The 16,666-nt window shown below is 36.7% G+C and overlaps 1 pseudogene; it reads left to right on the forward strand.

Annotated features, from left to right (window-relative positions):
* The first annotated feature begins 3,715 nt into the window (after positions 1-3,715).
* Positions 3,716-16,666, forward strand: part of LOC119536706 — a 28,699-nt pseudogene continuing 15,748 nt past the window's right edge.

The following is a 16,666-nucleotide window of genomic DNA, read 5'->3' on the forward strand; positions in this document are numbered from 1 at the left end:
GCAGCCAAAGGACTAAAGAAAACATTGGACATGTTCTGAGACAGGAGCTTTTATTTTGGGGCTTACCTACTAGGGTGGGAAGTGGGTCACATTACCATGAATTCAGGAGTTGCTCTGAATGTTGGTGAGTTCAAAGCTCAATGTGAAGATACTCTGCACTTTGGAGGACATGAATAAGCAGGTTATAAGGGCTCAACATTCCAATGGGTATGAGAGCATAAGGCAGGAGCAGGGGTCTTGGAATGTAGGGAGGGATTGATTGTACTCAACAGGCAGGAGGGGAGAATTATAGATTATCTTGTAGATAATTATGTCAGGGAGTTTCAGAGAGGAGGTAGTTATAGATTACATTTAGCACCAGAGGCCTGATTTTACAAGGATTGTAGGTCAAACATTAACTGTCTTAGGTCAAGCAAACTGCTGTGTGGGTCTTCAATGCACTTGTGGAAGGCCCTAGGCCTGGGGCTCCCACAATCTATCCCCACACAGAAATTTGTGTTGACCATAGGGCAGACATTGCATCCATAATTCACAACAATACAGTGAACAGCAGTGTACAAGTAGACAAGTACATATGGACAGTAATACTATTAACAAGTGGTACCATGTCAAAGTTAATGAATTAAACCATTTGGACAAAGGATCATCAGATAGATGTTCAATATTTTGTATATTATCTGGCATGTGATTAAGAGCTTGTGCTACATTTTGTGAATTAGTTACACATAGGCAACATTGAATATTAAATAAAGCACAGGTATACAAAGGGCTAAAGTAGGTAAAGGATAAAACTACCAGGCAGGCTGCTTTACTCTATTTCTAGTTTTTACATTTCCTAACTTTGACCACAGAAATAAATTTCCCTTTCTGCAAACTTTCTGCAACTTTCTATATTCATAGAGGTTTTGTCCTACATTGTCTCTTTTTCTTCATTCTGAAACATCCCATCATTGAGGACAAAACTACTGTCCTTTTCCTTTTAATAGAAAACATCCTTTATACCTTTTATACTTAAGTTACCAAAATAATTTTGGAAACCATTTTCAAGCAAACATACTACAGCATACAATTAACACCAAAATTAAAACTTCTTAGAATAATGCTGAATACTTAAAACACTTTAGTTAATGCATTATTGAAACAGAAGTATACATTTTTTTAACAAGAATTAATAGCACAAGTAGGAAAAATATATAATCTGAATTTTCATTAGTGGATAGAAGATTTCCAGGTGAGAGGGTTTTTTTAAATGCCATATTTTCTACTCCTGTGGGGACCCCTTCGGGGTCAGATATATAGTTAGTTTGGGGTTGAAAAGTTACACATACGGTTCCCTGGGGGATGGGTATCCCAGATGGGAAATATAAATAAACCTTGTCATAATACACCATGTGCTTATGATTCTCAACCAGCATGGCTGCATGGGCCAGAACCAGAGCCAATTAACCTTATTTTCCCTCATTTCTAGTGTTTGTGACAGAAGCAAGAGCAGATTATTATCACTGCCTTACTTCAACTTGAGGGCAGCTGGCCCCCCTAATTTGAATTTGTAAGGCTTGCATGGGCCCCATGGTTACCATTTCTACAGGGGTAGGAGCCACTGCTTTGCATCTAGAGGTAATGCTGATACAGTCATCAAGTCCATTGCTGTAAGGAGTTCTATCATCCTTTAAGTGTTCCTTTTAAAGGTTATTCATTCTTTCAATTAACCCAGCTGCTGTGGGATTATAGGACAAGTGAAATATTCAAAGGACGTTCTGTTCTGTAGCCCAGGCTTGGGTTAATTGCCCAGTAAAGGGGTCCCCTATTGCTGCCCACATGTGTGGGGACCCTGTAAAAGGCACTTAATTTTTCCAAGCAATATATGGTAGTTCATTAGTTGGCCTTGCCCACTGGGAGGGCCAGCAGCAGTCCTGTACCCATATCTATTTTGATGAAGTCATATTTTGCCACTTTGGACAGGGGAAGGGGGAAATATAGTTTATGTGCCACCAGGTGAGAGGGATCTGGACTCGGCCAATGTGGTCAGATAATAGGCAGCTGAAACTGCTGTGCTCGATTCCACAGGGTCTGATACCCTCAGTGCTCAATTTTTTAATGCAGCCATTCAGACACCTCATGCATCATTGGTGTCAGGCTTAGGAACACTGCTAGGGCATCTGCTTCTGTGTTACCTGGCAATGAATCAACATTATATGCAGAAATATGGAAAGCAGCTACCTTACATCTCTGGCAGGCCATCCGGATGTCTTCCCCCAGTTCCTTCCCACTTAGGGAGCAGTCCATCACCATCCATTGCTTCTGATTCCACATGGCAATCCATACTGCCCACTGCTCAACCCACTGGCTGCTTTGCAAAGTTCATCTCCCACCAGGTGGTGTCAGCCACAGCCATTCAGGTAGCATGTTGCCTGAGTACCAGTCCGTCAATATACCATGCCGAGTTCAAGTATGCTCCCTTGACCATCAATGGTGGACATGGTGGTAGCTACCTCAGGAGGATCAGCAGGAGGCAGGGCATGCTGCTTTTCCACATGGGAGACTTGTCCTAAAATTTCATGCATCTCTTCACTCAAAGGGCTATAGACAAAAATTTGACATTGTAGGATGTAGGTTTTCCATTTTGTCAGCATGCTTAGCTGAGCACTACCTGAGTGGGGCTTATTTATAGTGTCCTACATACACCCCTGTATGGGTATGGCTATTCATAAGTTCACTGGGAACTTTTGAGTTAGACCTTCAACTTGTAACAGAGCATAACAAGCTGCACCTAGTTGGTTTTTCAAAGTGCTGTGTCTGAGTTCTATGTCCTTCCATAGCTGGGACCAGAATCTCGTAGTTACACATTTAGCCTGTTGCCTTTCTACAAACACCACCCAAAGCCAATACTGGCACTGGCCACATCCAATTCACAGTGTATATCTGGGGCCACCCCCCTTAAAGCATGTGCTTGTGTGATAGTTCGCTTAGCTTTTATAAACAGAGCCTGCCATGGAAAATCCCATTCACATGCTTTTCCTTTTCTACTTAGGGTGTACAGAGGTTTTCAAATTTGTATTTAATAGAGTATAAACATTTTCCAATAGCCTAATAAACCAAGAAAAGCTATTAATTATTTAGGAGTTAGTAGTGTAGGACAACTCTGTATTTTAACAGCAACAGCTGTAGGAATAGCTTTAATTTTACCCAACCAGACAATACCCAAGAACTTGATAGAATATCCAGGCCCTTGTAATTTGCTTTGACTTATTGCCCATCCTCAACTTTCAAGGTGGGTCACCACTGTGCTAGCAGTGATTCCTAGTTCTGAAAAAAAAAATTACTGGTTAGCATGATATCATTATAGTGCATTTTCTTTAAATCTTGTTCTACCAGTCCATGGCAGATAGTGGGACCACGGAGGTATCCCTCTATCCCTACCACTGGGCTGTATACAAGGGCCAATGGGCTGTCCCAATGAGAGAGTCAAAATTGGACAATTTTAAATAAACCCTTATGGGGACAGGAAGTGTAAAATAAATAAATAAACAAATAAAGCCTGCTTAAAAAGAATGGAATTGACTGTTTTTCATATAGCTGCATATATTGCTCAAACTCCACTGAGAAATAAGCAGGAGGATTAACCAGCTCATTTTGGAGCCCTGGAAAAAGTGCTGGTGGACAATGTTTCTGCATGACTACACTGTAAGGCTGGCCCCAAAGGACAAAAGGCCCTATGGGCCCTCTCAAGGTAGATGAGACTGATGATGCACTATTCAAATTACCAAATGGCTTGCAACCTGTGTCCTGCATGCCAGATGCAGCAGCCTCAGACAGTGGCACATCAACAAGAACAGGCATGAGCAAACCAGCCATGCATAGATGGCCAATAGGCTATATCAGACCCTTACTGGTATCAAAAGGATAAAAATATGTTCTTATATGTATGGACAGAGCCACAAGCTTGGTACAGACTTTCCCAACAAAGAGAGCATCTCAGCAAGTCAACATCTGGGGATTACAGAAATTAAGTGTAATGTATGGACTCCCTGTCTGTATTGAAAGTGACCAAGGAACCCACTCCACAGGTCATGAAGTATAAGAATGTGCAGAAGAAAATGACATTGAAGGGAACTTTCACCTACCCTACTACTGGAAACATTAACAGCAGAAGCAAGGGGTCAGAGAGGGTGATCTCCATGAAATAGGAAGCAGAGGTACAAGCTCAAGAACCTCAAGGATTGCAGCAAGTCAGCCCCTGAAAGCTACAGACTTTGGGGAGAAAACAAGACTTGCCAAAATCTTGAATTTGGACCTCTAATTTTTAAAACCATGAACCAATAAATTACTGTTGTTTAAGCCAATCCATTGTGTGGTATTTTTAATGGAAATCTGGCAAACCAAAAAGTTTTTTTGACAGAACTGGTATCGTATACACTGACAGTTTTTTTTATAGAAATTGACTCATAACCAGACTGTGGGGTTGCCAATTCTGAATTCCATAGAGCAGCTGTGAATTAGAAAATCCCATGGAAGTGAAGTTGAATTTCCCAGTGGAAGCTGGCTCCCTGATGTAGAAGCATAAATTCTTCTTTTTGACTTCTGAATTCCTCAGTGCTGAATTTTAAGTCCTCCAATTAATTGTAGGGAGAGGCTCCTCACATTGCAGTTGGCAAATTTCTTTGTTGACTGTATATACAAAGAGTTGTAGATGCAATCAATTAGAAATGTCTTGCAAGCCAACCACTTCAGGGCTTCTCATTTCATTTTCATCCTGTGAAACAGAATTAGTTTTTGAAAACAAAGGAGTGAGGGCTATTTCTCCAGGGGAAGTGGTTACAGGTTTAAGCACAGAAGAGTTTATCTCTTCAAGTGGAAGTTGGATGGCAGATTCCTCAGGGAAGAGCAGAAGTCAGGAGACTGGTTCTCAGGGCAGACTGGAGGTTTGGTGGTTGATTCAGAAAGTCAGACCATTACAGGTTTATCTGGCTAAGACTCATTAGAATCTAATTGGATGAGACTGATTGGATGGCCACATTATGCTCTTCAGTTGTTTGGTCTCCTTGGAAATTCATCTTAAAGCGTCACTGAAATTACCATATTGCAGCTTGCCATACAGAATTTGGACTTAATCATCCCCACAGTCACATGAACCAATTCCAATTTTTAAAAAAATCTCATAATACTTGCATTACCTATCTATCTATCTATCTATCTATCTATCTATCTATCTATCTATCTAACTGTATAGATTTAGATATATACCGATAGATATAGATCTCCTGTCAGTTCTGACTCCTTGGAGAACCCTAACACAAGACTTTCCTTTCTTCACACTCCACTAAATGAGAAACAGTCTGATGACTTAGGGAAAGATATTAGAAATGAAATACTACTTGTGTCAAATATCATGATTTAACCCTTTTAGCAATAGCTTTTAAAACAATTTTACATTAACGATCATTGAGTTTTATTTATTTCATAGTTATTTTAGCAACTACATAAGCAAAGATAATATATTAATGAAATAGCTATGATTTCTTATTGAAAGAAATATGTCACAAAAATCAACACAAGGACATTGAAGGAATAATGAGCATTTGAATAGAGGAATACTTTATATTATAATTAAATCAAAATGTGAAAAACAATAATAATGCTTAAATATACTGCAAAATCTAAGTCAGGGAAGTTATGATATGTATTTCAAGAAAGAAAACTGATTAAAAATACATTTCACTGTTTTGGATTGTAAACAATTTTCATCTCCCTCTAGAATACTCTCTGCTACTCTGTTCACCACTATTCCTGAAGGGTTAATGGAAAAACATCACTGCTAGGAAAGAATACAATATCATTTGGTAACGAAGGCTGATCTGTTAGACAAGTTGACATGTGAGTCTAACTTATCCCAATTTATAGTCTCCTGAAAAACATTTAACAATTACATAATTTTCATTCTGATTCTACTTTAAATTGAATACAACCTTGTGATGTGAATATGGTTCCTAATTCTTGTATTTACAATCAATAAGGAAAGTCATTTTATGCATATTGAAGCTAATATGAGTCTAGTACTCAGGTTTGTACTTTCCACAATAACATTTTGGATGTAAAAATTCCAACATTCATTTGTATTTGTAAATTCCAAGGTAATGTAATATTTCACAGGATATATCCTCAAGGACCTATAAATATATGCTGAAATGACAGTGTACTCATTTGTATATACTATGTCCTCCAGAAAAACATCATTGATGCAATCATGTGTAGGCAGACATATTAGTAGTGTTGATGAGGTTGGAAACTTCTGATTTAGTGTTTCCATGGAGATATGACCCACCCAATTGTAGGAGATAACTCTGGATAATTTCCATGGAGGTACAGCCCTGCCCATTCAGCGTGGGCCTTGATTAGTTTACTAAAGCCCTATTTAAGAGCTCAGACAGAAGTAGCTGGCTGCAGCTGAGAGACACATTTTGAAGACAGCCATTGGAAGCTGACACTGACATCTTGGAGAAAGCCATTTTTAAACCAGAACTCTGGAGTAGATGCCAGCTACATGCCTTCCCAGCTAACAGAGGTTTCCCAGATGCCATTGGTCATCCTTCATTAAAGGTACCTGAATGTTGATGCCTTACCTTAGATGCTTTATGTCCTTCAGACTGTAACTGTGTATCCAAATAAACCCACTATACAAGAGCCATTCCATTTCTGCTATTTTGCAGAATGGCAGCATTAGCAAACCAGAATGGATTTTGATACCAAGAGTGGGGTGCTCTTGAGCTTGCAAATACCAAACATGTTAGAATGGCTTTTTAAATGGATAAGGGGAAAATTCTAGAAGAATTGTGAGGAGCTTGAGAGAAACACCTAGATTGCTTTGAAGAGACTGTTGGGAGAAATACGGACTCTAAAGATACTTCTGATGAGGCCTTGAGCAGGAATGATGAATATGTCATTGCAAACTGGAAGGAAGGTGATCCCTCTATTAAAGTGGCAGAAACTTTGGCAAAATTGTGTACTGGTGTCAGATGGAAGGTGGAATTTGAAAACAATGAGCTGGGAAACTTAGCTGAACAAATTTTGAAACTAAATATCATAAGTGCAGCCTGAATTCTCCTTGAAGCTTATAGTAAAATGTGACAGGAGAGAGAAGCTGCAAAATGAACTCTTCAGTTCAGAGAAACCAGAAACTGATATTTTGGAAAATTCTGGGCTTCCAGAAAGTGATAACCCACAAGCTACAGCCCCACATGAGTATTTAACCAACCATGGAAACTGACCACCATTTCAGTACAAGCCAGGATTGGAGATGGAGTTACCCTGAAAGGATTTGTGGAAAGTCCTATTGTCTGATGGTTTAGCACCCTGTATGCTTCATGCCAAACCAACGAGATTTTTGAGAGAGCTGTATAGCCAGAGCCATGGCTGGTCTGGACTGGAGGGGACAGAGGAGCAAATTGAAGGAAAAATTTCTTCAAAGACAGAGCCATGGAGATTGAGGTCTGGAGTCAAGATGTCTCAGGCAGGGAGAGCTAAGGGGCCCATGCATATGGTAAGAGTGAGTTTGCCCCAGAGACAGAGTGTGGGATTTCTGGCTTGATGCTCAGGAAGAGTGCTGCCACCCCAGGCCTCAGAGAGGTTGGAGCACATTCCCCAGGGACTGGGTAGAGCCTAGCCACCACCCCGCTGTTTGGTGAGAGGAGATACTTTGCTCCAGAGAGGCAGAGTCCGGGTGGTACCTCATTGCTTGTGGAGGGTGGGGCCAAGAAGAAGGTGGTGTCTCCATTGTGTGGACATTTTGGTGCACTCACCCCAGCATTTGGAGAGGAAAGGTCTGCCCCAAAGGGCCTGGAAAGGGTAGCACAGCCACTTTCTTAAGTCCAAAGGATAAAAATGTCATTCTGTAAATGACTCTCAGACTTTGAAATTTAGTGGAGTTTGTCCTGCAGGTTTTAGGAACTGTTTTTGTCCCTTGAACCATGATTTCCTTTCAGTTTCTCCTTTTGTTAGTGGGAATATTTATCCTATGACTGTCCCTCCTTTGTATATTGGAAGCAGATAACTTGTTCTGAGTTTCACAGGTCCACAGCTAGAGGGGAATTTTGCTTTAGGACAAGACCATGCCTGTAACTGATTTTGATGGGACCTTGTACTTACCTATTGTTACTGAAATAATTTAAATTTTGTGATATTGTGATGGGGATTAATCTATTTTGTATTTGGAAAGAACATGTTTTTCTAGGGCCTGGGGGTGGAATGTGCTAGTTTATGTCCCCCAGAAAAACACCATTATCTTTGATGCAATCATGTGGAGACAGACATATTAGTAGGGTTGATGAGGTTGGAACCTTCTGATTGAGTGTTTCCATGGAGATATGATCCACTCAACTGTAGGTGATAACTCTAATTGGATAATTTCCATGGAGATGCAGCCCCACCTATTCAGCATGGGCCTTGATTAGTTTACTAAAGCCCTATATAAGAGCTCAGATAGAAGTAGCTGGCTGCAGCTGAGAGACACATTTTGAAGACAGCCATTGGAAGCTGACACTGACATTTTGGAGAAAGCCAGTTTGAAACCAGAACTCCAGAGCAGATGCCAGTAATGTGCCTTCCCAGCTAACGGAGATTTTCTGGATACCATTGGCCATCCTTCACTGAAGGTACTCGAATGTTGATGCCTTACCTTGAACACTTTATGACCTTCAGACTATAACTGTGTAACCAAATAAATCCACTTTATAAAAGCCTATCCATTTCTGCTATTTTGTGTAACGGCAGTATTAGCAAACTGAAACAGTCAGGGTTGCCATCTGAGTTGGATATATACAGGATTTCATTGAAGAATGTGACTGAAGTAACCATGTTTATGTTGCTGAACTCCATTGATGATTTTGAGCTGCACATCCTTCTATATTTATTATTTCTAGAACTTTATCTCTTTATTCTGGTAGGAAATGTGGGACTGGGTGTATTGGACATTAGGGATTTCCAGCTCCACAATACCATATGCTATCTTCTGAGTGTATTTTTATTCTTAGATGCCTACTGTTTTTCTTTTGTCACCCCCAAAATATTAGTCAATCTGGCAGAGAATAAAACAATTTTAAGCCTTGCATGTGTAAAACAGTTGTTTATTTCTGTTTCCTTTTTTGATTACAGAGTGTTTTTTCTTGGCTGCAGTGGCTTATGACCACTATGGAGCAATCTAGTGCTCTACTAAGTTAACCCACTGCTCTATTAAGTTAACATGCCTCTCCAAATCAACCTACCAGTCTTGATTGTTTCATATATTGGCAGCATTTTGGACACTGCTTTAAACATAGTGGCCACTTTTAGCAAATCCTACTGTGCATCTAATGAAATTAGACAAGCCTTTGTGATATTTCTTCACTTTTTACTATATCTTGTTCTGATAATCACATCAACCAGCTTCTGCATTTCTCCTCTGTAGGCTTTACTGAGATAACCATGATAACTAATTGCCTTGATCCCCTATGGTTTCATTCTGTTGGCCACTTTGAAGATTCTTTCTGCTGAAGGGAGGCAAAAAGTCTTCTCTATTTTTGACTCTCACCTAACTGGAGTATCAATTTATCATGGGACAATTCACTTCATGTATGTGAGTCCAATTTCCAGCTATGCTTTGGACCATGATATGATAGTGTCTATGTTTTCCACTTATGATTCCCATACTAAATCCCATCATTTACAGTTTGAGGAAAAATGATATTAAAGAGGCCATGAAAAAATTGTTTAAAAAAATTGGTTCATAAATAAAGCACAATTTTAGCATTGAGTAAAACTTAAAGGAATGTTACATATTAACCCATATGTCTATGGTGACAAATGAGAGAAGAAAATGTTTGCATATCTCAGAATATTTCTAATCAAAGTGTCATTGATGCTTTAATGCAGTATTTTATATATAGAGATAATTTGCATCATCAATGTGCCTATGATTATGTTCAAACAGGTCTATATTAAATATTCATTGATTAACTTATATTGATGTTAGTCTTTATGTAATCTGACTTTCACTTAATAAAATTGCAGAAGATGTCCTCTGGAGATGACAGCTTAATATAATCTTATGTTCATAGTAAATCCTCAGCAATCATTATGAAGTGAATTTCCTGTTCTGGAATCCCTGTGAAAAGCTCACCTAAGTTACCTCACTTGCTCCATGTGCTCTTACACTCTCAGATCCATCCTGGCCTTTGGATATGCATTTTGCAATCTTTGGCTCAACACAATACATATTTATCCCATTATTTCCTTCCCACTGTCAAATTATGGAAATTTATTAGATCCATTCTGAATCTCCCAAAGGTATATTGAGATGAGGCAGAAATATTTGTTGAGAATGTAATTAAGACTCAAGGAAAACAAAATACACTTCAAAGAATAACTTACTACTAGCTACAATATACAGATGATCTGAAGATCTGAAAGATCTGAAAATATCTGCATAGCTAGTTAGACTACCTTTGGTGTTTCCCCTGATGTAGGTTCTTGCTTATTTCCTAGTTCTCCCTTTGTCCTCTATATTTAAGAAAAGGACTTTCATTTGTCGTCATTCCCAAAAATATACTCCAAGGAGCAAAGCCACAAGATATGACCTCCCATTAACTCAACATGCCCCTCTTATGCCTTATTCATTCTACTTTGTTATTTTTGTTCCAGGATTTGTTTACCTGAAGGAGTATTTGAGTAGATAATTACTTTTCTTTCAATTAAGTTTCCTCTTTACCAGCCAGGATAATTGTCCCATGAGTACACCGTAACAAGCCCATGAAAAAAAGGTAATTAAATAGTTAATTATTAAGTCTGAATTGGAGATCCAGTCCACTAATTTTCAGGACATCAGTTTCCAATCAATTATGCAAACTCTTGTGAGTTATATAACCTTGTATATGCCATTGGAACAAACACATTTGATAACACAGTGTTTTAAATCTGTACTCAAAATTCCTCTTGAAAAAATAGAAATTTTTGGAGACAAAACACTGAGCCTAATGTGGATTTCATATTTTTTAAGAATAAATGAAGCAATTTGAAAGCATAGCATCTTAAAACTTTCTTTATTATGATCTGTTGAGGTGATTTTTCTGTAATAAAGGAATAAACTACTTCAAAAGTGATTCTAAATATCCATCTCTTTCTAAAATTAAAATATTTTGCAGCATTCCAAGATCATTTTATGACTTCTTCCATTCAAATCAGAGTTTCAATATATTAAGGCAAAGTTTTAGTCATGGTTGTATCCTGTTTCATCTGCTGTTGTTCCCTCAAATTATCAAAAAATATTTTTTTCTATTGGAAAGAAAGATATTAGCACTAGGAATAAGGAAGCATTCAATTATATCTGTCAATATCTGATATCCATCTAGAATTTAGGCAAATTGATATAAAATTAATCTGCATGAAAATTGCTGTATCTTCTTTTTCTCTTAGTAGAGATCACTGAAAATAAATAATTGCCATGATGTTTTGTTCATGAGATCAAAAGGGTAAAATGGTATACTAAACTCTCAAGTTAAGAAATTTTCACACTTCTTATCTAAGCTCAATTATCATTCCAGCAAGAAAGAATTCTTTATCTTCCATTGCTTACATTGAACCTCTCTTTTATATACTTATCATCATTTAATATTTGTTGATATGAAACTTTGATTACTATCTAGGTCTATCATTGCACTGACACTTTAATTTGCTTAAAGGCAGGTTTTGTCTGTCCACACACTTGTGTCCTCAGGACATCATGAACTTCCAAGAACATGTAGTTTACTCAGAAAATATGTATATGTTTAATGAATCTTGAGTCAGAAATGAGTAATAATTAATAGCAATAGTTAGAACATTTATGCAGCTTAGTAGTTACTAGACAATATGTAAATGCTTTATGTATACTTACTAATTGTATTCTCACAATAGCTCCAAGAAGGGGGATTATTCTTACCTAATGCCATAGATAACACATGAAGACAGAAGCATACAAACTTTAAGTAATTTCCTGGAAACCACATAGCTCATATGATAACAATATTCAAAGCTAAGTTTCCTGAACACAGCACCCACTTTAAAGCACTTTAATAAATAGAATGAAAGAACAAAATGATCTTCTGCCTTTATCCACTGATTACTAGGCCTCCTGACCATACCTTATGAAATAATGAAGGTCTCCCTTAAGTCAATGGCAGAAATAAGAGAGAAAGGAATGATTCTATGAAGCAGGGGACAACTGATTCCTCTGAATTTGACAAATCAAATCAGAGAATTGATACATGTAGAATTTGCAGGATTTTATCCAGGGTAATCAATATTAAGAAGATGATAAAACTAGAAGTAGACATAGAAAAAGATAGAGGAGGAGGAAGAAGAAGGACAAGGAGGAGGAGAAGGAGGAGAAGAAAATGAGGAGAAAGAAAAAAGGAATAAGGTGAAGAAGGAAAACATTTGGAAAAGCAAAGACAATGAAATCAGTTTTACCCATAATGATTCTGATGTTCCATTTCAGATGGGAAAATAATAGTAGCCTAGATTCAAGGGGTTTTCCTTCACACTCAATGCCTTCTCTACAAGTCTCTACCAAGTGTTCATGAGAAAGTTTGGGGGCAGGCAAGATAACCATGCAACTCACAAAATACCAAGCATCATCCTCTCTTACCAATTGAGGGACTGCTACTACTTTGCCAACTGAAGTCTTATTCTTACTTTAGTTTGCCCTAACAATAGATAAGATTTATTGAGATACCTAAATAAATTAGAATTCTCAGAAAGCAGAATTGCTCCTGCTTTCTGAGAAGATCCAATCTATAACACATCTTTGCTTCCTTATACACTCCCCTTAATCATCCAAACAAAGCATAAATCAAACCATAGGTTCTTTCTAACACCCTGTTACTTAGAAACTGCACATTTCCACATAGCTTTTTAGACAATTACTTGCTTAAAATATCCAACTGAGAGAATAAATAACATGTGCAGTTACATGGGAAATTGTATCAGAGAATTAATGCCATAAGTTAGTGTTCAATGAAAGGCTATAAATAAAATTTTAAAAAGTGCACATAAACAAACACAGTATCAAAAATAAATAATTCCTTCTACAAGGTTCATCAATGGAGTTGATACAACTGAGAAAAGAATGAATGAACTTGAAGATAAGCCAATAGGAATTTTTCAAACATAAAGAAATTTCAGGAAAAACAGACTGAGAAAAAATTATCCAAGAGCTGTGGGGCAATATCAAACATTGTAATACACATGTGGCTATAATTCAACAAAAGGAATAGAGAGAGAATGAACCTGAAGAAATTTAAGGAGATAAAGGCCAAGATTTTTCCAAAAATAAGGAAAGACATCATATCATAGGCCACAAATGTCAGTGAACCCCCTGGAAGAATAAATACAAAAAGCAAATCAACCAACCATAAAACAGATCTAGATTCATCATACTCACTGTTGAAAAATGAAGTTAAATATACAATATAGAAGGTAGTCAGGGGAAAATAAATATCACATATGAAAGAAGAAAAATAACTAGTATTAGATTTGCCATTGATAATGATACAAGCCAGGAGATAAGATATATTTAAGAAACATCTGAATTATATCTGAAAGATAAAATTACACTGCAGAATTCCATGTGAAAATCTTTCAATTATAAGAATAAAATAAAGACTTTTTAGAAAACTTAACACATACAAAACACACACACACACACACACACAAACACACACACACACACACACACATGTACTGAAAAATCATTTTTTTTCCAGCAGACTTGTGCTTTAAAAATTATCCAGCCAGGAATATGACAATAGAAGGAGGATTGGGTCAAAACATACACACTGAATGATGCTAAAAATGCAAAATTGAAGGTAAATATATCAAATATTTGATATGTAAAATTTTAATGAATTTAAAGGTAATTGCTTAAAACAAAACTAGGTTTATGAACTGTTGGGTTAATCCATATTTAGAAATAAAATTTATGAAAAAAATAACAGTATGCTAAAGAAGAACTGAATCTCTACTATTTTATAGTTCTAATGTTTCTAAGTTGCGTGACATATTATTTTAGATAGACTAGTATAAATTAATAATGCATATAGTAATCCCTAGGGCAGCAGCTACAAAGAAAAGAAACCAAAATTACATATATAAGGGATTGAAGTAGGGATATTACTATAGTCATAAATATCAAAAGATAGTAAGAAAGTGTTATAAACAACTTTTATTTGTTAAATTTGATAATTTAGAAGAAATGTACAGTTCCTTTAATGCTCACATGAGAAGAAATATGTAACCTGTTTAGTCCTATGTCTATTAAAGAAATTGAAATTTTCCTAATGACAAAATTTCTGAACCTACCAAGTTACAAAAATTCAGGAACTATTTTCCAAATATGAAAATCTCACTTTTCCCTCAGACTGGAATGTGGCCTATACAATGTGAACATCTTCAACCATGCAGAAGTGAACAATATCTTGGAAGATGGTAGAGCAACAACATAAAAGAAGCCTCAAGGAAAAGAGCCAAAAAGCCTAGTCAGCTAGAGTCTGCACTGTTACACCCAAGGTCTTTACTCTCCCTTTGTTGGGCCAGCCTGTTTCTGAAGTTCTCTCTTAAACCAACCAGCCTGTACCTGACTAATTCAGGGTCTCTCCCCAACCCAATCACATCACATAATAAATCACTCTTTGCTATACAAAGTTCTTTCTTTCTGTAAATACGAGTATACATGAATGTTTGAGAACATTTAGCAGCTATCTCCAAATTTACACATTCTAGTAGCAGTTCTAGTGAAGCCTGACAGCAACATACTCATCTCATCCCTGTTTGCTAATACATTTAAATATAGTACTGTTATACATTTTCAACTCTGATAAAGAGTGTTATAATTTCATAGGAAAAAAATGTCACATCATAAAGTGGTGGTGAAGAATGTGAGTTCTAGAGTCAGTCTGTCTGGGTTCAAATTTGTGCTTGTCCTTTAACCTATTATGTGACCATGAGCAAGCTATAAATGTTCTCTGCCCCAGTTTCATCATCTGTAAACTCCAGGTATTCAGATACATTTATTGTGGCACTACTCCAGGTGTTGAGGATACAACTTTAAACATAAATTGCAAAAATCTTGTGCTCACAGAGTTTTCATAATGGAGAAAAAAGAGGAGAAACAAAACATTTAAGCAGAGAATATTAGATGCGGATAACTGCTATGGAAAACAAAATGAAACATTGATGATGTGTGGGTAGGTGGGATGATAAATAGGTTGTAATAGATGGTGTTAAGGGGAAGAGAATAAGAAAAGACACATGCATTAATCTGGGAAAAGGGAAGTTCAGAAAGAAGAAAATATACAAATATCCCAGGCAGCATCAGAACTAATCTGTATAGGGAAGAGTGAGGAGGTCAGTGAGGCTGCTCCAAAATGAGCATGATAGATGATAAAGAATGAATTCATAGACATAAGAGGAAAGGGCAAGATCATGTTGGATGTGTAGTCTTTTAAAAATTGTTTATTTTTATGCTTAATGTGATGGGGAATCTTGTAGGTTTTGTGAGAAAACTGACATGATACAGCTTATATTTTAGTACCATCACTCTGGACTCTGAAAATATTAGACTCAAGTGGTATAAGGCAGAAGAGAGAGAGAGAGACAATCTAGAAAGTTGTGGCAATAATTTGAAGACTGTGGTTATGATTCTTTTGGCCATGGTGGTATAAGAGGAGATGTTGAGAAATAGTCCAATTCCAAATGTTTTCTGCACAGAGAATCAATATGATATGTTTATGGACTTGATTTAAGATGTGTCACATAGAGAAAATGCCAGGATGAATCTTAAAAATTTGCCTGAACAAGTAGGAAGATGGTTTCCATTACTGAAGATAAGTTTAGATATTGCAAGTACCTAAAGCTTGTGGAGATAAACTAAGCTAATTATACAACTAAGGCTCTTTGAATATTGCCTGGCATTCACTAGGTGCTCAGTAAGTATAATCTAGTTTACTGTAATTATATAACATCAAACATTCGCAAACAAAAACTATTGCTCATATTTTGTCATGCACTATTTCTGACTTATCTTTACCATTTATTTTAGCAGTTCAACCTTTGCAATACATAGAACTTTATTGAAATGCAATTATATTGAGATATATTTATATATCAGATAATCATACAAAGCATATAATCAAGAGTTCATGTTATCATCACATAGCTGTACATTCATCACTACAAATTTAGAATGTTTTATTAATCCAAAAATATGAAAATAAGAATAAAAATAAAAAGGAACACACAAAGCCTCCCATACCTCTTATTTCCCCCTGTTATTTATTTATTTTTGTCTTTATTTCTTACACATCTGTCCATACACTGTAAAAAAGGATCAGTCACAATGCTGTCATACTTACACAGTCATACTATAAAAGCTATATAGTTATACAACCATCATCAAGAATCAAGGTTACTGGACTATAGTTCAACAGTTTCAAGTTTTTACTTCTAGCTATTCTAATACACTAAAATCTAAAAAAAAGATATCTATATAATGCATAAGAATAAATTCCAGAATGACCTATCAATTCTATTTGAAATCTTTTAGCACTGTTTTATTTTGTTTCATTTCTCTTCCCCCTTTTGGTACAAGAAGGCTTTCTGA

This window comes from Choloepus didactylus, chromosome 6 (genome assembly GCF_015220235.1).
Source record: "Choloepus didactylus isolate mChoDid1 chromosome 6, mChoDid1.pri, whole genome shotgun sequence".
NCBI classification, from domain to species: domain Eukaryota; kingdom Metazoa; phylum Chordata; class Mammalia; order Pilosa; family Megalonychidae; genus Choloepus; species Choloepus didactylus.